The sequence below is a fragment of the Saccopteryx bilineata genome, chromosome 3, assembly GCF_036850765.1.
Source record: "Saccopteryx bilineata isolate mSacBil1 chromosome 3, mSacBil1_pri_phased_curated, whole genome shotgun sequence".
Classification (NCBI taxonomy): Eukaryota; Metazoa; Chordata; class Mammalia; order Chiroptera; family Emballonuridae; genus Saccopteryx; species Saccopteryx bilineata.
In genome coordinates, this window is record NC_089492.1 from 244957689 (window position 1) to 244978501 (window position 20813).

The window sequence follows — 20813 nt, forward strand, 5'->3', positions numbered from 1 at the left end:
TATACTGAGAATTATTTAAGCTCTTTCATTAACAAAAGCTTCTCCTCATTATGTTGTCCAAGACTTTCTCAAATGATCAAATAATGTTTGCCAAGCACCCACTTATCTCCCACTGTCACTGCCTGGTCATCTCCTCCTGCAATGTGACAAACTAAGGAAGAAAACCCAGATTTGAGGAGACATGAGCTGTGCAAACTTAGCCCCAGCTCTGGGTGTGGAGCCACGGTAAGTGGGCCTCCTGAGCTACGGAGGTGAAGCCAGCCCCTCCTGGAACAGAGAGGAGACGCTCATGTGCCAGCAATGCTTTTTATAAAAACAGCTTTATGGCCTGACCTGTGGTGGCGCAGTGGATAAAGCACCGACCTGGAATGCTGAGGTTGCCGGTTCAAAACCCTGGGCTTGCCTGGTCAAGGCACATATGGGAGTTGATGCTTCCTGCTCCTCCCCCCTTCTCTCTCTCTCTCTGTCTTCCTTCTAAAATGAATAAATAAAATCTTTTAAAAACAAACAAACAAATAAAAAAACAGCTTCATGGAGGTAATAATTGATATACAACAAATTGCACATATTTAAAGTGTACAATTTGATCCACATTGACACATGTACACATCTGTAAAACCATGAGTATAATCAGGGTAACTAAACATCTGTCACTTCCAAAATTTCTTTGTTCCTCTCTCCTGCCCTTTTCTCCCATTCCCCATCCTCAAGTAACAACTGATCTGATTTTTGTCACTGTAGATTAGCTTTTATTTTCTCCAATTTTACATTGATGAATTCATACAACTTGGATTATTTTTTGTTTTGTTTTTTTTTAAGTGAGAGGAGGGGAGATAGTAAAGCAGACTCTCATATGTGCCCTGACTGGGATCCTCCCAGCAACCTCTGTCTGGGGCCTATGCTTGAATCAGCCAAGCTATCCTTAGTGCCTGGGGCCATGCTCGGATCAACTAAGCCACTGGCTGTGAAAGGGGAAGAGGAGAAAAGTGGGAGAGGGAGGAGAAGAGAAGCAGATGGTTGCTTCTCATGTGTGTCCTGACCAGGGATTGAACCCAGGATGTCTGCACTATGGGCCAACACTCTATCCACTGAGCCAGCTAGGCAGGGCCAGATTCTTTTTTCTTTTTCTTTTTTAATCTGGCTTATTTGACTTGGCATACTTACCTTTTTAAGAGAAATATGAAGCCACCTTGCCTACCTAGAAGGCTGTGCACTTGGACTATTCCTAGTTACTGCGTGTGTGTGCTACTCCTATGGGCTCCATGCAAGCACCTCCTTCTGTCCTCACCACCACCCTATCCTCCCATTTCTAGGCCAAGGAAACAGAGGCTGGTTGCCCAGAGTCTCACCCTGAGGAAAAGGTTTGACTTCAAACCTCAAACTGTTCTTTCCATCTCGCTGGTGGCGACTACAGGCAGTTCAGGCTCCAGTGACCCTGCATTTAGAACTGGGTTCAATCTCCAGCTCTGGCACCTCCAACATCTGAGACTTGCACAAGTTACTTCAGTGCTTTCGACCTTAGCTTCCCTCCCTGTAAAATGGCAATATGATGGTGTGAGGACAACCTGTTCCCGAGAGGAATGAATAGGCGAGTGCAACTAAGTGCTCAGCCTTGCACACCTGAAGCAGTTGGTGGATGGAAGATCTCTTTATTACTGTTAATGTGCTGCAGGTCCTCAATAATAGACTTTGAATGAGGGCAGAAAAGTGCCCTTAAGTAGTAAACAGATAACCTGTTAGCATCAACTGATACCCCATGTTGAGTGTTTGAAATGGTGAGAACAAGAAAAAGAGGCTAGGCCCGTGATGGCGAACCTTTTTATAAAAACCACCCACTTTTGCAGTGCTGGTCAACCTGGTCCCTCCCGCCCACTAGTGGGCATTCCAGCTTTCATGGTAGGTGGTAGTGGAGCAACCAAACAGAGCCGTGATTGGCCCAACATGAAAGCTTGACCGGCCACTAGTGGGCGGGAGGGACTAGGTTGACCAGCACTGCAAAAGTGGGCGATTTTTATAAAAAGGTTCACCATCACGGGGCTAGGCCATCCATCATGTTGGACCTTAAGTTGTTACTTGGACCCCGTAAATTATTTTCTGGCTTCTGCTAGACTCAGTGAGTATTTGATGACTAATGATAGGTGGATGAGGGAGTGAACATACTTTGTCAACAGTAGCACCACTGTGACTCTGATTGACTGCAAAGCACAGATCAGGTAAGATTATATTAAGTCCTCACATCCTATAGAAGGTAGAACATGGCAAGATGACTTCTATTCATTAGTCACTTTCTGTTCATTATCCTAAGACCTTAGTCCCCGTGTTACTAAGTATCATATGTTACAAATAGGCACATGGAGGATAACAAGCCTCTTGTCCTGCCATCTGTCTGTAGGCAAAGCCACAGTGTACTGTGCTGGTTGCACCCAAAAATGGTAATTCCTGGGGCCAGCAGTGGGCGTGGCTGTGTTCCATGGTTTCCCGGCTGGAGCTGCGCTCGCACCCCATTTCCTGTGGAACTAGGTTCTCTGCATGGCTCACAGCTGCCACTAGCACCCAGGCCAGTGCATCTCAGATGGCATGAGAACATGGATTTGGCACCGAGACTTGGAGATGTGCTAAGGGGGCCGGCACCGTTGAGAGGAATGAATTGTATAAACCTAAAATGTGAGTGGATTTTTTTCTTATCAAAGATCCCAAAAGGAAAAGGAACTTTTCAAAAGTGACAACATATGTTAAAGGAAGAGCCATCTCTGGTCGTCATGGAGCAGGATCGCTCTTTTCCTTTCATCAGTCATCAAAGCCTTTCCTTTTCTCCCTGTCTTTGAGGCACCAGGAAAAGCATCAAATCATAAAATATCCAGCACTTACTCAGTGTGCCGGGGCTCTTCTGGGCACTTTGTATGAAGCAACTCATTTAACTGTTACACTAACCCTTAGAACTGAGAATTACTGTTAAACCCATTTTGCAGATGAGGAAACAGGCACAGTTAAGTAACTTGCCCGAGGTCATCTCACTAATAACTGCTGGATCCAGGATTGGAACAAGGGTCTAACTCAAGCAACCGTGCTCTTCTCTATGCTGCAGTTGGCAACTCTTATTTAAATGAATTGATTTGCGCCTGACCAGGCAGTGGCGCAGTGGATAGTGTCGGACTGGGATGCAGAGGACCCAGGTTTGAAATCCCGAGGTCGCCAGCTTAAGTACAGGCTCATCCGGCTTAAGCACGGGCTCACCAGCTTGAGCCCAAGGTTGCTGGCTTGAGCACAGGGTCACTGGCTTGAGCATGGGATCATAGATGCGACCCCATTGTTGCTGGCTTGAGCAAGGGATCGCTTGCTCTGCTCCAGCCTCCATCAAGGCACATATGAGAAAGCAATCAATGAACAACTAAGGAGCCTCAACAAAGAATTGATGCTTCTCATCTCTCTCCCTTCCTGTCTGTCTGTCCTTATCTGTCCCTCTCTCTGATTCTCTGTCTCTGTCAAAAAAATAAAAAATAAATGAATTGATTTGTGAACACTAATTAATTCAATAATTCATTCAAAGAGGAAATTGAGATCTTTCTAAAGTCCATACAGAAAAGATTGGTTGGCACTTATATACATGATAATGGAACGGTAAGGTTTTTATCAAGGGCAGGCTAACCTCCCCCCCAGCACACCCCCCATACATCACTGACCCCGTGTCCCTCACTGAAGAAGGGACAGGAAGGCACTCACTCATCAGAGCACTCACAGCGGGTGGAGAACACGCAATGGCAGCGCTGTGATGAGAAAGAGAAGGGCCGCACCGCAGGAGGAGGACGCTGCTGTCTGCCGGGGTGGCTCCACCCCACCGGGCCCTTACTCCGTGCTTGGCGCTGTCCTCAGCGTTTTAACTCATTTAGTTCTCTTTCCCGGATGAGCCACCTGAGGTCCAGAGAGATTGAACTACTTACCCAAAGGCACACATCGAGTCGGTGGAAGAGGTCGGATGTGAATCCACATGTGCAGCCTATGCATTGCTCCCTCAGCCACCAGGCTGTCCTAGGTGTTTGACACTGAGAACTATGACTATATTTATGGTCCTAGCTCTCTCAGTGCTGCCGTTACAGGATGGATTTCTGTTCAGTTTCACACGCATCCTGTCTTTTGATGCTCACACGACCTGGGAGAGCAGGGGGAAGGATTATCTTCCATGTGTTACAGATCAGGAAATCGGGGCTCAGTGGCCTCAGCAGCCCACCCGTGAGGACCAGAACTCCTGTTTCTCTGCTCTGCCCCAGTGGTTCAGGCACCATGGTAATACTCAACTTTTCATAGGTGGGTTCTGGTATTTTGGTCAAGATGGAAAACTAATTTCCTACCATGGTTTTGGAGGTGTCTGTGGCACGAAACCTTGAGTGGAGCCCATTGAATGGTGATTGTAAAGCACCATTTAACTTTCTAGGACCAGAGGGGAATTAGGGGAGGATGAGGTTAAACCATCAACAAGGAAGGAGGACATGAGTTTTAGAGCTTTGCCTCAGGAGGGTCTGAGAGGGCACAGTTAGGGCAATCCTCGAGAAACAAGCCAGTGGCAATGGAAGGACTAATGAACAATGAGACCCCATGTAGACTGTACTGGGTTGCAATTATTGCTGATTGCTTCTGGTTTTGAGTCTTGAAATTCCTCAAGCATTCCCTACAGATTCGAAGGTCGGGAAGTTTGCCACAGTACAAAATGATAGACTACTGCACCATGCTGTGAGGTCTCACAGGCGCCGGCATCTCCGTATCTCAGATGAGAAAACCGTGGCTGGGAAGCTGATGGCTTTTGATAAAATGCAGAACGCTGACGTAAAGAAGCCAGTCAGGTCCCCAGTGGAGAATACCTTTAAAAAAGTTCTTTTCTCATTAGCCCCCAGGTAACATACACGTGATTCCTTTCACTGGGCGCTGTTACGGCAGCTAACAACGCGCACCAAGTATGCACATAGTAGCGTCATCTCACCCAGGTTTGCAGGAGCCCTGTGACCTAACGTAGCTGACATGAATAGTTCTGCTTTTCAGACAAAGAAACTAAAACTCAAGGAAGTTAAGGGACTTTGCCCATCAGCCTCTGGCAAATGAGTAGGTATCTCTGTATCTGAAGTCTTTAGATCAGATGCATAGTCTTTTATACCAAAAACAACTTGTAATTCTGAAAGATCCCCCAATTTGCGCTTAGACAGTTAAGTCACTGGCTGCCCTCCATGGGCAGTGTGGGACACCAGGCTGGAGACCCCCAACAGAGAGTCCAACTTGAATTGCGTGTGGTTCTGCTTCCTTATTCTCTCCCTTTGGGATGATCTCTGAGTGATGGATCCACATTCCTCTGGGCATTTCATCTTAGGTCTGTTGGGTTTGGGCAACAAAGACTTGTGGAGGTGGGTTGAATTGTTTCTTACTGGAGGGAAGTTCTGAATAGGCATTTCACAAAACACAGAGTAGTCTCAGGAGTTAACAGGTCTTTCTGAGATTCACCTGGAGCTGGAGCTTTTTCTTGGGAACAACAATTAGAGAAGTCTTAAGATCTTGAAGACCTGGCTGCTGATCCTGGTTCTGCTTCTTTCTAGTTGTGAGACCTTGACCAGGTCAAGTCACCTTTCTGTACCTCAGTTTTCTTCATGAATAAAACGTGGTTTACAAAGCCTGCTTTCACACTTACTCAATGGGAAGATTGAGTGTGACCATCTTTACGGACTGGGAAGCTAAAGCTGGCTTCCTCCCTAATTGCCTTTCTTTCTCTTCTCTGAAACATGGTTCTCAAAGTGTGGCCCCTGAACCAGCAGATCAGCCTTACTTGTATACTGGTTAGAAACTCACAGCTCAGGCACCCACCCCAGACCTATTGCATAGGGAACCGTTCCTTAGCAAGCCCTCAGGTGATTTGAATGCGCACTCAAGTTTGATAACCACTGCTATAAAGTAACTGCCCTTTTGGGGCCTGCTTGTGTGTCCAGATTTGTGCAGCTACAAACAACAACTTGAGCATTATGCCTTCAGCTCCTAGACCTCCCCCTGCTCAGTCCTAACATTAGCTGCTATACACTCCTGTATATCCTGCAGGATCCCTCTGGCCATGGAGGTCCCTTATGCTGGTTTTGTTTCTTTTATTCTTCTGCTATTCCTGCAAACAAATAATAAAACACTTCCTAGAGCTGACCAAGTACCCCATTTTTGGACACACCTTTTTTTCTTTTTAATAGATCTCCCGTTTTCCTCCCTAGAATGCCTGTGCCCATCCACCCAGTCTCCTCTCCAGATGGTGGGTGGAGGGGCCTCATTCTCTTCAGTAGTGACAATGTGGTGGCAACTTTGCATCTCTGGGATCAACACTGTGACCTTCCTGCCCTTTTACTGTCAGAGATGACAAGGGACTCAGGAAAGCAGGTGGCAAATGCTTGGGAGCATCTATTAGGGTTAGTGATTCCTGCAAAACCATTTGCTCCAGACAAGAGATTGCTTACAAATAACCATCTCAACAACTCCAGGTCTGTTATCCACTAATTATTTTTGGATTAGAAAGGGCTAACAGGACTTGACCTTGGAAGGTCAGAATAATTTGAGTCGATAACTAGGTTGCTACATTCCCTGGGGTAAAGAGGGATCTGTGAGACCAAGGTTTCAGCGCTTTGATTGCAAGGAAACCATGTTCTTGCTTTCTCTCTGATAGATGTTGATAAAAGACTGCATTTATATGATTTCCCAGATGTCAGCTATTATGCGTTGTGGTCAGCCCGCTTGGAGAAAGACACTCCCGTGACATCAGCCTCAAAGTTCTTGTGGTAGAAAAAGTAGAATGCAAGGAGGTAAGGAGATTAGCGATTAGGAGGTCAATGTGCTTATCCCAACAAGAACTAATGAGGGCCTTGCTTAGGGCAGAGGAGTGAGGAGGTCAGGTAGAGTCTGAAAGACCTCAATTGAATTTCTTTCCCCCCAATCTTCACTTCTCTTCTAAGCTGTGAAAACTTGGGCAAATTACTTAACTCTTTTTGACTGCACTTGCTGATTTTTAAACTGAAGGAAAATTAATAACTATCCCTGTGGTATCATTAGGAAGATTTAGTGAGAAAAAATTTTAAGATGATCTGTTATAGCCAAGTACCTGGTACCTAGTAAAGACTTAAGGGATGAGCCCTGGCCAGTTGGTTAAGTGGTAGAGTACTTAATCTGGCCTGGCATGTGGATGCCCTGGGTTCAATTCCTAGTCAGGGCACACAGGAGACATGCCTATCTACTTATTCATTCCTCCCCCCTTCACTTCTCTCCTTCTCTCTCTCTCTTCCTCTCCCACAGCCATGGCTAGATTGGAGCAAGTTGGCCCTGAGCACCGAGGATGGTTTCATGGCCTCCACCTCAGGTGCTAAGAAGAGCTCAATTGCTGAGCAACAGAGCAATGCCCCAGATGGACAGAGCATCGCCCCCTAGTGGGCTTGCTGGGTAGATCCCAGTCTGGGTGCATGCAGGAATCTGTCTCTGCCTCTCCTTCTCTCACTGAATTAAAAAAAAAAAGACAAGAAATGTTAACTCCATTTTATTGAAGTAGTGTTGAGGTGTTAATGTGGTGAGTGAGGCAAAGAGTAAAGTCTAACACTGCCCAAGATTCTTACTGGAATTTTTGGTTAATGGAACACTTTCAGGTAATGAGACAAACAAAATTGAAGAAAACCCAAAGACCAGAAAGTAACAAGGAGAAGCAACGGAGATGTGATGTAAAAGGACCAGGGCTTTGACTGTTTCTTGGAATATCTCACATATACACATGTACACACACATGCATACACGCACGCACGCATGCGCACATGTACCTCTTCCTTGATGACATCAGATAAATGAGGTGTGAGAATATCCAAATGACAGCTCTCAGTGACTTTTCTCTGGGTCATTATGAAACACTCTCCAATTAGCTGTGAGCCAAATTCTTGTCTTGCTGATTTTCTTTAGTCTGGGATACTTTCTTGTCTCCCCCCAAGTTCAATTTATAATTTCTTTTCCCCCCCTGCTTTCTCCTGTAGAGCACACATGTTGAGCCGTTATCACAGAGTGATGACTCATGATGAAGATTTTCAGTTCAGAGTATAAAGGGTGGTCTATGTATTTGATTGGATGAATTAAACAAATTGTGATGTGGATTATCAATGAGACAGTTTGCCTGAGAGGTGTCAGCACCCTACTCAGGTAGGGCACAGAGCACACCTCTGAAAGGCTTTGCTGGAAACAGGGCAAGCTTGCCTGGTTTGGTACAGACAGCAGAATGGAGATTATTGCATCTGAAGAGAGTCTCTCTCTATTTATCCCTCCCTCCCTCCCTCCTCTTCCTCCTCCCTCCCTCCCTCCCCCTCCTTCTCCCTCCTTCTCCTCTTATACAATGGGAAGCAGTGATCCAGTCATTGCTGAGAGACCAGCTGGGATCATTTGTATGGCTTGAAACTTCTTAAGAGGAGGATGGTGGGGGATAAATGGTGATGGATGAAGACTTGAGTTGAGGGTGGTGGTGAACACACAGTACAGAGTACAGATGATGTGGTGTGGAACTGTGCACCTAAAACCTGTACAATTTTGTTAACCAGTGTCACCCCAATAAATTCAATTAAAAATAAAAAAATACAATCTCTTAAGTGATACAAAAAAGTTTGGAAAGTGAAATGGATATTAGGTATTTTTTCAAACAAGTGTAACTGGCCATTCCTTTTCCCCATTTTGGTGAAGAGCCAGATAGACATTCTGGGTAGAATCCCAGCCTAGCAAGGACTGGGCAAGAAGTTTCTGGCTAGTTAATTTGTTAATTTTGTTTCTAGCCTTAGTTTTGTCTGCTGTAAAGGAGGATAAGAATGAATATATATATATATGAATATATATATATATTTGCAAAGTTTTCCTGACCTCCCAAGCTGTGCTTCCTCTGTGTGCCCACCACATAGTGACCTTTTCCTGCCACGGGGTTTTGCATATTCACTTAGAACTGTTGATTACCTGTCAGTATTAGATATCTATATGTTGTGTATCCCTGTTTCCCCAGCCCCTAAGTGCCCAGGAGGTAGTAGATGCTAAGCAACTACTGGCTGAGTTGAATTGAATACTCTATCCTTGATAAATCATTCCTCCCTGCAACAAATGCTTGTTGATAATTTACAATCTTAGGAAGCACCCATGGAAATATTCCTTCTTTACAAAATGTTTCTGATAACAGGCCTCCGAATTCTTTGACCACTTTGTTGTTTTCTGAAACCCGTTCTGCCTGTGACATCACTGGAGGGACTCAGATCAAGACTTACGCAGCTGGAGGGGCAGAGTGAGGCTCAGTGAGGAGGCGCCAGCTGTCTTTTTTTTTTTTTTTTTTTTTCATTTTTTTGAAGCTGGAAACAGGGAGGCAGTCAGACAGACTCCCGCAGGATCCACCCGGCATGCCCACCAGAGGGCGATGCTCCGCCCATCTAGGGCATCGCTCTGCTGCATCCAGAGCCATTCCAGCACCTGAGGCAGAGGCCACAGAGCCATCCCCAGTGCCTGGGCCATCTTTGCTCCAATGGAGCCTTGCTGTGGGAGGGGAAGAGAGAGACAGAGAGGAAGGAGAGGGGGAGGGGTGGAGAAGCAGATGGGCGCTTCTCCTGTGTGCCCTGGCCGGGAATCGAACCCGGGACTCCTGCACGCCAGGCTGATGCTCTACCGCTGAGCCAACCGGCCAGGGCTGGCGCCAGCTGTCTTGATCACAGTCAGCAGGTGGAGGAACTGGGATTTGAGCACAGGCTGGAATGACTTCTCAGCCTATGTTCTTTGGATTCCATGTTTCCTCTCCGGATTCTTCTTGCAGAGGTTCTCTTAGATGTATGTCCATTGATTTTCCTGCCAATGCTCTTGACCACTTCTGTATTGATTTCACAGACCATGGTGATGTAGTCACACATGGCGCAGGACTGCTTCTCAGCCTAAGGAGGCAAGGTGCCCTCTGACGTAGGGATCAGAGAGACTAGCTTTCTTCATAGAGAAATAGTACAATATAACCAATTTGCTAAATTTGGTCAAGTCTTTTAGAAGTGACCACTGAAGTACCTGGGATAATGGAGGAGGACTGTTTCCTTTCCGTTTGGAAACTTTTGCTTTTGTACTTCTAGCCCTCACCCCAGACCTTATTCAGACATTAACCTAATGGTTTTATTTGCTACTGTAATGTCCCTTGTGAGTGTTTGTGGGGTATTGCCCAACCTTGGCTTGCAGATGTCAGAAGAAAGTTAGCAGACCACTGAGGGCATTGTCCTCCCCCAGGGAGGTGCATGGTCCAAGCAGTGGCCGTGTGCCCAGTTTTCCTAGGAAGGCCCCAGTTTTCAGTATCCTGTTCCATGAGCCCACAGCACACACACATCTTTGGAACATACCTTTCTCAGAACCGTATACAACTTGCTACATAAAATGTGATGTCTAGTACCCTACCTTGCTGCAAAGGTGATGTGAGGGGGGTTTATAGTGATGCTTACATTTATAAGGAATTTTAGTTAGAGAACTATGAAAACAAGGAAATAGATGATAGGTAAATCATGCAATAGGCCCTGTGTCTATTTGGGTGGGCTATGGACTTGATCCTCAGCTTCCTAGTGGTCTGAGGAAAAAGACAAACACAACTAGTTTTAAGATTCACAGTGTCTATAAAAAAAAAGTTTGTCTGGGAAATCACAACAGTTATGTGCTACATTTAAAGTATGTACATATAAAAAAATTATGTGCATATTTTAAAGTTGTATGTGCAATATGAAGTTTTTTGACTACTCTAACTTCAAAGTGATAAACTTACATCTTGGGATCTTCACATCTGTTTTGGGGGGGGGTGGCAATAGCCATTAAAATTTGTCACGCTGGTACAAAATGTCAATCAAGCAACCTTGAGCTAAACTTCTAGGAATTTTCAAGACCTCTTCTTCAATCGCTGGTCTGTTATTCAGCTAAAGAGCATAAATTGTTCCTTATGTAACTGAATGTAACTGAAACAGTAATTTCCCAGCCAACACCCTAGACTCCTGGTAGGCCTTCACCTGGAATCTAGTATGTCTTGACTCTAGTAACAAAACTTGCTAATTAAAAAATTCTTGGAGTTGGGCACTGGAAGAATAATGTTGTGCACACATTACAAATAATGTGCGTCTCTGGGGGTGAATGCTGACTTGTGCATTTCAGGTTTGGACTCATTTGGATATTCATAAGGGTTCCTCTTTGCTGATTATGTCAGCACAACCTCTTTATTGAATTATGGATTGGGTATTTAATCAAGGCTTGTGCCTTATTATTAGCTATGTAACATTCCATTGTTTCTGTGGAAAATGGAATGTGTAAGACCTGATTCACAAGAAAATCTATTGGCCCACTAATAAATAATGTTTTACAGTATACTCTATTATATCCCTCTAATCCTTATCTGCCAGAGGAATGAGAATAAATAAAAGCACAATTCATGCTGATGAATTGGGGCCGTGTGTCTGTCAGTGTGGTGGCCAGCTGGACCCCGTGTGTGTTTTCATGAATTTTCTTCTCCTGTATGAATTCTGGACTTGAGAGTTGGGGCTGGTTTTGGAGAAGCATTGTACAATATATACGTATTGGAGAGAATTTATCATCATTCAGTGAGGATGTTTGGTTTAGGCTAATGATTCTGTCCACATGGTTGCACCTTAAACTTACAGAGTACCCTTAAATACCCTCCCCTGGATCCCACCTCCAGTAACTTGTATTCAACTGGTCTAGGTGGCCCAGGTGACACTGACACGTGCCCAAGTCTGAGAATTTCTGCACTGTGCTCTTAGGAGGACAAATAGTCACCTTGTTCAATGGCTGTGCGTCGTCTCAACTCCACACTGATCTTTGAGGTTAAAATCCTGCAGGTTTCTTCTTCAGGAATTCATACTCAGGGACTGTGTTAAGGCATTCATGGAGCAGGGGAAATTGCTCAACTTGAAGTCTTTGAAATACAGTTTATGTCCTGGTACTTCTTCGCTGGGAGACTGTGGAAATCTGTCTCACTCACTGGAGAAAAATCAGAATCCTCATTTTATTGTGAATATGGAATTGCTTACCTGAGAGACAGCATCGGAAGCTCCCGGCCCAAGCACCGCCTTCTGGCTGCATGAACACTTGTGGGTGTAAGATGACTCATCACTAAGGGGATACCATTTTTACTTCTCTAAGCCGTTGTGCGGATTTCAGAGAGCATGTTGTGAAGGGCCCTTTCTGTGGGAGGCTGTTCCTCAGGGATTGTTCCCATTCTCATTCCTCGGCTCCCCTGGGATTCCTTCCTCTCATCTCTTTCTCTATCTCCCTATATAACTCTTGAATATGTTCCCTGAGAATCTGTCTACCAAATGTTCTCTCCTCAGTGCCCAGGTGTCCAACTAATCTTAACATTCTCCAAATTCCGTCTTCCTCTGTCCTTTGCCAGCACTGCCAATTAATTTGTAATTGGTCTTCAGGACTCTAGACTTTCTTTTCTCCAGATTCTTCTTTTGTAGCCAGTGCTGCAACCTAAAATGAAGTTACAGAGTAGCATGGTAAGCACCAGGAGAGAGAATGCGCAGGGTGCTATGGGATCACAGAGGAGTTTCCATCTGCAGCTGGGTGAGGGGCAGTGGTGGCGGCACTGAACTCAGAAGACTTCCTGGGAAAACAGATGCCATCTCTGCTGAGTTCTGAAGATTTCTTTGGAGTTAGCTTGGCATAGAGACAGGGAAGAGTGTTTGGGGCAGGAAAACAATATAAGCAAAGACCCAAGGCTGAGCAAGAGTATGCTGGGCTTGATAGGATCAGGGCGGCAGGATTCTGGAGTGGTACACAATGCATCATGCCAGACAGTCTCTGAAGGCAAACTAGAGAACCACTGAGCTTGCAAATTTTTGTTGTCTGCTTATCTATCTCTGTCCCATCCCCATGGGTGCCTGGTACATTCCATGCACTCAAACTGTGACATTGTTGCATTCTTAGGGCTTTGTGAGGGAGATAATTGGATGATGGAGAGAAGCCCTCCCCTTTGAGTTGGTGGTGTTTGAAATGGGCCAGGACGGGTGGGTGGGATTTTAAGGAGCACAGAGGGTGTGTGTGTGTGTGTGTGTGTGTGTGTGTGAGAGAGAGAGAGAGAGAGAGAGAGAGAGAGAGAGAGAGAGAGAGAGAGAGAGAGAGAGATTGTGCTGAGATGGCACCAGGCACTGGAAGCTCATCACAAACCCAGGAGCATCCATGAGCTCAGGTCCCATGGTGCACACAGTCCATGTGTGGTCTGGGAGGCTGGAGAGTACATCACATGGGGGGAAGGAGTGCTTCAAAAAGAGTGAATGAATGACAGTGGTGAGGAGAACTTGACATGTCCTCACCGTGCAGCATCAGCTAGCCTAGCCTATTTTGCATCAAACTTGTAATTCCAACAGTTTATCAGGCTGAAGATTTGAAGCTTTATCCTATGGGAAGCCATAGATGGATTTAAAGCAGAGGGCAGGGATGAATGGTGTGGGGGTCATATGATCAGGTAGGCATTTCAAAAAGCTGTTCTAGGGCCCTGGCCGGTTGGCTCAGCGGTAGAGCGTCGGCCTGGCGTGTGGGGACCCGGGTTCGATTCCCGGCCAGGGCACATAGGAGAAGCGCCCATTTGCTTCTCCACCCCCACCCCCTCCTTCCTCTCTGTCTCTCTCTTCCCCTCCCGCAGCCAAGGCTCCATTGGAGCAAAGGTGGCCCGGGTGCTGGGGATGGCTCCTTGGCCTCTGCCCCAGGTGCTAGAGTGGCTCTGGTCTCGGCAGAGCGACGCTCTGGAGGGGCAGAACATCACCCCCTGGTGGGCAGAGCGTCGCCCGTGGTGGGCGTGCCGGGTGGATCCCGGTCGGGCGCATGCGGGAGTCTGTCTGACTGTCTCTCCCCGTTTCCAGCTTCAGAAAGAAAAAAAAAAAAAAAAAAAAAAAAAAAATATATATATATATATATATATATATATAAAAGCTATTCTAGCCTGACCAGGTGGTGGTGCAGTGGATAGAGCATCAGACTGGGATGCAGAGGACCCAGGTTCAAAACCCCGAGGTCGCCAGTTTGAGCGTGGGCTCATCCGGTTTGAGTGCGGGCTCATCAGCCTGAGTGTCACTAGCTTGAGCCCAAAGGTCTCTAGCTTAAAGCCCAAGGTCACTGGCTTGAGCAAAGGGTCACTCGTTCTGATGTATCCCCCCTCCCCCCGGTCAAGGCACATATGAAAAAGCGATCAATGAACAACTAAGGAGCTGCAACGAAGATTTGATTTTTCTCATCTCTCTCTCTTCCTGTCTGTCCCTCTCCCTTTCTCTCTGTCACAAAAAATAAAATAAAATAAAGAAGCTGTTCTAGTTGGAGAGAGAAGAATCAATCAGAGGAGGGCAAGAATGGACTCATTATAACCTCTAACCTATTTTTTCTCATCTAAGTAGAGGAAACTTTTTTTTCTCCAGAATGTGTTGGAAACTTCTACCTGAGTGAGGCAATCATAATTTACCCTGACCTGAAATACTTGTGGCTCACAAAGGGCTTTTTCCCATATTCTTCTGGCTTGGATAGAAAGCAAGTCTTCCCTAACCCCAAGCCCCTCCTATTAACCTTAGGGTGTGGCCAGAAGTAGGGAAGCAAGGTTTCTGGCACTTTTGTCTACTCTGTGTAATGCCAGTGACTGTGAGGCCTGGCACATTCACATTGAACTTGGGCAGATGGTGGAGAAACTGTGGAGCTGGAAAGAGTCGGGTCATTACTCATTTATTGGAGGCTTGCAGAGACGGGTGAGTGAATAAACAAAGTAAAACCATTTTCTTTTCACAGTGGAGGGCAAGGGATCAGGAACACCGCCCCTCAAGGTGGCAGCTGAGGGAATCAGGGAACTGCACCTTGCAATGGAGGGAAAGCGAGCTGGGAGAATCGCCCCTGAGGGAAAGCACCCCTTGCTTTTTGTAGACACACACACATGGCTTTCTGTCATGTGCTCACGCACTAATCCTGCAAAGTGCTTGCACCGAGAAACCAGCGAGCAAGCTTAACCACAGCTGTTTTCCCCATACCCTGTTTATGTAATGGGATATTAGCTCTTTTTGGAAATTGTCTTCGTTTTTTTTGTGTGTTTTTTTTAAATCATGATGAGAAAAAGTGGAGAGCAGCAGGGAAAATTGATCCATTTTTAGATAGATCCCCTCCCCACCATCAAACTTTTCTAATGATACATTTTCAGGCCTTGAGCCTGCTGTGCCTCCTCCGTGACACCTCCCGTCCTCCGTCCTCACCCTTGTCTGCACTCTCCCCACCCTTTGTTGGCTGCTTCTGCAATTCCAAGTAGTGGAATAGTGTTGTGATTGGTTACGAGAGCACTGCCTATCTCCCCTAGAAATTCTGAATCCTCTGAGAAGACTCAGTAGTTTTTCTAGTTTTCCTACACAGTAGAGGGCTTGGTGCATAGGCTAATTGCTTCAAGTGAGCTGCTTTATAACTCACAAGGTATGGTGTTGAGATTCCAGCACCGAATTGCCTAGCGGCATCTCCAGCAGAATGTGCCACAGGAAGAGGTTGACCTGAGCAGAAATGAACTCATCAACTCTCTCACCCCATTTCTAATCACCTCTCCCCTTCTCTGTCATATCCCAGGTGATGATACTTTTGTACTCACACATATTTTTTGCATCCAGAGTCCTGGTTTATTCTTCCCTCTCTCATCACATTCAGTATTATTGGTTTTCTTGTCTATCATCTACATATTTCTCCACCTGTTCCCGCCTCTCCATCACTATATGTCTTTGTACCAGTTTAACTGTATTTCTCATAATCTCTAATACAGTACTTGCCCTGCCTTGCTGTCTAGTCTCCGCCCTGCATTCTTGATGACCTTTCTAATGCCCAGACACGTTCATGTCACTTTTGGCTTAGAATCCTGAACAGCTAGCTCCCTGTCATCCTGGGACTCCTCCTGATGAGGCCCCCACCTCCTTCTCCAGCCTCTTCTGTTTGTACTCTAACAGCTGGCATGCATCATCCAGAATTAAATACCCAGTGCTGTCCACAGAACTCTCTGTGATGACGGAAATGTTCTAAACCCTTGCTGTCCAATATAGTAGTCACTGGCCACATGTGCCTGTTGAGCACTAGAAATGTGATTGGTGCGACTGAAGAATCAGATTTTTAATTCCATTTCATTTTAATTAAGTTGGATTTAAATAACCGTATGTACAAATGGCTACCATATTGGACAGCACAGTTCTAGACTCTGACTATACTGAGCTAACCTACACCTCTGTCCCTTGGCTCAACTTTTGTTTCTTTTTCTGAAATGCTCATCCCTGAAATCTTTTTCAAGGAAGCTCCACTGATTCTGTAAGAATCAGCTCAGCTACTCCCCCCACCCAACACTGTCCCTGACTGTGAGACTGCACTCGGTGCCGCTTCAGCCTTGTACTCATCTCCACCACGGAACTCCTTGTGCACGTGACTTTTACGTTATACCATCTTTTGCCTCTGCCCTTTGCTTCTGTTTCCCCATTAGAAAATAAAATTCTTTGGAGCAGGGGCTAAATCTTTCTTCCTGGTATGCCAAGAATATAGCACAGTACTTGTGTGCCCCACACAGTGGAGGGGGGGCTTGTACTACAGCGTAACGTGGGTAGGGAGTAAAGTGGGTCAAGTAGTTCCACTACTTACCAACTCTGCAGCTTTGGCCAAGCCCCTCTAGCTGAGCCTCAGTGTTTTCACCTGTAGGAGGGACATTTTCAATCCTTCACTGTTCAATAGATTGTGAGGAATACTGCTAATATACATCAAGTCCCTGAGGCATGGCAGACACTCAGTAATTCAAAGCTGCTATTATTGTATGTTCTGTAAATATTTGAGCCTTTACCACTATAGCCTCAAGTATTTGAGTGCTAGTCGGTGTAGGAAGTATATACTTGATCAGCAAGGTAACCTTTACTTTGTTACAATAATCCCAATAGGGTAGTTGTCACTCTCTCCATTTGATAGTAGAAGTTATCCTTTACCTCTAAAGTAACTTTGCTGGGATTCAAACCCCAGTTTGCTTGAATACAAAGCCCCTGCTAGACTCCCTTGCTATGGCTCTCACATGTCTTTGTACTTAATTCAGGTAGCAATGCACATATTCAATTAACAGAGCAAACCATGAGAGGAAATCCTCTTAACAGCCCATAGCATTTCCCTGAACTGGTTGACTTGGGAGATGCATATTGCATTCCTTGTACAGTATTTCCATTCCCTGTTTGCAATTTTTAGGTAAAGAGATAAGGAAACATTTAATCCATTCTCTCAATTAGGTTGTGTAATAGACTGTCATGGGCATTTTCAAGATAAGTGTTCAATGAGAGTAGAGTGTTGTGAAGTGCATTGATCAGCTGCGTCTCTGAAACTCATTGACTATCAGGTCTTTGTAAAGCAGAAGGGCAGCTAGCATCTGATCCTTGGAGGTCTTAGACTTCTTGTTTGAAGGCAGCGCATAGGACCACCCAGTTAGGAGCTTCCGTGTCCTCAGTGAGCCTTGCTTTTGAAAAGACTCAAGTGGGGTGTGGATTCTGGGCCCTTTAATGGATGCCGTTGGGTTTTACCGCAGATCCTCTTTGATTTCTGAATGTCACTTTCCTGCTGCCACTTTTATAGAGTGTCTGCTACATGCAGGACACTGGGTTACCTGGACTGGAAAGACACCTGTCATTGAGATAGGACTAGATACTTGACATTTGACTAAAGGACAAAGATAAAAGGCCCACTCACAATCTGATGCATTAGGTACTGCTATCCCCATTTTGTAGTTGGGGAAACAGACACAAGGAGATTGTCTACCTTGACCAACACCACCTAGCTCATAAGTGTTAGAGCTAGGCTTTGACCCCAGGCAGTCCAGCTTCAGAGTCTTTGCTCATAACCCCAGTGCTATAATGCCTCTCCAGTATCGCATATGATGATCACAGTATGAAGCCACACAGGATAAGTTGTATGGGTGGTTCCCAAACTAGTCTACACCACAGGATTCCCCACGAAGCATTGTAATAAAGACTGCTGCAGAGCGTCGCCCTAGGCTTGCTGAGTCTCAATCTCTGATATGCTTTTAAAACACAATCTCCAAGTGATTCATATGGCAACCAGGTTTGGGCATCACTACCATGAGAAAAGAATGCACCCAGAGCTATGGCCTTGCAAATGAAAGCATAAAAGAAAGCATACTTCTTCTGCAGAAGAGTAGGATGGGGAGAGAGAAGGCGTTAATAAGAGTTGCATTTCAACTAAGTATTAAAATCTGAACAGTGGTTAGCTTGGTTCCTTCCATGGGAATATATCTTTATCATGCCTGGAGGGTAATAGGTTCCTAGGAGAGAAAGAAGGGAGTAGGGAAGGGGGGGAGGAGACACACACACACACACACACACACACACACACACACACACCAGGGAGACCAGCCTATTACTTGAATTTCAGAGGAAGTGTTACCAGCAATTTCTGTTCTTGGTTCTTGAGTTTGGCAAAGAAATAATTCAGAGCTAAGAACTTTAGCACAAGGGAAAGTTTATTTAGCATGCAAAGCAAAGTACACTTTAGGAAAGGAATCGAATGCACTACTCAGATAGCTGTGATGGTCTTTTAGAAGAAAAGTCACAGAGGCCGAAGAACTGAGCCAGCTGGGCTGTGTGGACCAGGAAACACGTTACAGAGGAAAAAGAGGGCCCTTGAAGACAGGTTCAGGGGTTTAGTCCAGGACGAGCTGCTACTGCCCACTGCTCTCCTGGTTGCAAGTCTCATGGGGACGCTTAGAGCTCAGGAGAAAGAAAGCAAAGCTACAGGCATGAAGGAAGAAGGTGTGGGCATGCTCTAGAGAGAGCACATACTGGGTCCTTTGTCTTAAGGAATTTACTATATTTCCCCATGTATAAGATGCTCCCATGTATAAGACACATCTTAATTTGGGGGCCTGAAATTTGAAAAAAAAAAATTACATAAAGTTATTGAAGTCAAGTTTTATTCATCATAAAATTCATACAACTCCTCAACAAGCACGAAAAAGCAGGAAATGCAAGTAAAAAAAATCTACAACCACTGTATAAGATGAACCCGGTTTTTAGACACCAACTTTTTTGGGACAGGGTGCGTCTTATACATGGAGAAATACAGTAATCTGTTTTCCAAAGGCAGGAATTTTAAGAAAAGTCTCAGGGGAGGATCACAATAAGAATATTTACCAGTGGCCCTGGCTGGTTGGCTGAGTGGTAGAGCGTTGGCCTGGTGTGCAGGAGTCCCGGGTTTGATTCCTGGCCAGGGCACACAGGAGAAGCGCCCATCTGCTTCTCCACCCCTCCCCCTCTCCTTCCTCTCTGTCTCTCTCTTCCCCTCCGGCAGCCAAGGCTCCATTGGAGCAAAGATGGCCCGGGCACTGAGGATGGCTCTGTGGCCTCTGCCTCAGGTGCTAGGATGATGGCTCTGGATGCAACAGCGCGACGCCCCAGAGGGGCAGAGCATCGCCCCCTGGTGGGCATGCCGGGTGGATCCCGGTCGGGTGCATGCGGGAGTCTGTCTGACTGCCTCCCCGTTTCCAGCTTCGGAAAAATGAAAAAAAAAAAAAAAAGAATATTTACCATCTTTCCAGGTGTGTCCTTTAATATGCTGATTCATCAAAATGAGCATAGAGGGAGGTCACTGATCATTGCATCTGGTCCTGATGTCAGCCATGATCTCACATCATCTGGTTTTGCTATTTTTCTGGGTCTGCAGCTGAAACACAACTGAGGCCTAGATGTTATCTCTGATTTGGCCCAACATCTGTCTCTGTGATCAGCAGACCCAAGGCTTTGTTCCTAAGATTACTTGAAGCTGATCAGAACCTCATTGTCCAAAGGCTTAATGCTTTCAGGAGTGGGCGTACAAGATAGGAGGAGGCCAGTGAGTCAGGGTGCTGGCTGAGCCGGTTTGAACCAGCTGTCCGTCTCAGTTTCCCCGTCCCCCTTGCCAAGGAATTTCCCTAGCTTCTTCCAGTCCTGCCTCAGAAGTGTATGTAAGGAGCATGGTGCCATATCTGAACTTGTGACCCAGGATAAAATTAGTGTAAAATACCTTGTCCTAGATGACATGATTTCAGGTCCTCCACAAATTTGCTTCAGGAAAGCTTTGCCCACCTGTCCTCAAACCTTGAACTGTCTCAGCGTTCTGCCCCTGGTGTAAGCCATTGCTCGCAGCTGAAAACGGAAGTCCCAGATTGCAGACATGTTAAAACATTAAATAGTAGCTTTAGCATTGCAGCTGTTTTAACGTTCAGGGCATATAGACCTAGGGACATATCAAAATTGGTGGTGGTTGTGGTGCTGGGGGGTGGGGGAAGGGTGTGGATGATGTGAAAATTGTTATTAGCCAATATAAAGTTTGGATAGTTGAGAAAATAGAGTGGTTGTTTCGAGCATTGTCCCCAGATGGGGGTTCCCGGATAGATTCTGGTTGGGGCACATGCGGGAGTCTGTCTCTCTGTGTCCCCTCCTCACACTAAAAAAAAATAATAACAACGAAGTGAGAGGTCTTTGGGTTGGAGAAGGAGGAAGGTAGAGTTTCCTAGGCAGGGAGGACAAAGGCCCTGTCACCTGGTCCTCTTTGCTGTGCTCTGTCACCTCAGGCTGGCTTTGTCATTTCCAAATCAAGTTTGCAAACAAAGTTGTTCTTGGAGTCTGGAAGGGCAGAAATGAAGATCTCTAGCTTGGGAGGATTAACACATCAGCCACAAACTGTGAACAGCTTGTGTTAGAGAAGGGGCTCTTGCAGGGTTTCAGTTTTCCTTTTCTTTCCTTTTCCACCCGCCTCAACTC

General features: G+C 45.8%; 1 protein-coding gene across 2 annotated transcripts in view; it reads left to right on the forward strand.

Moving 5' to 3' along the window:
* DAB1 (DAB adaptor protein 1) overlaps positions 1-20813 on the forward strand; it is a 320452-nt gene that overhangs the window by 114176 nt on the left and 185463 nt on the right. The window lies entirely within an intron of this gene.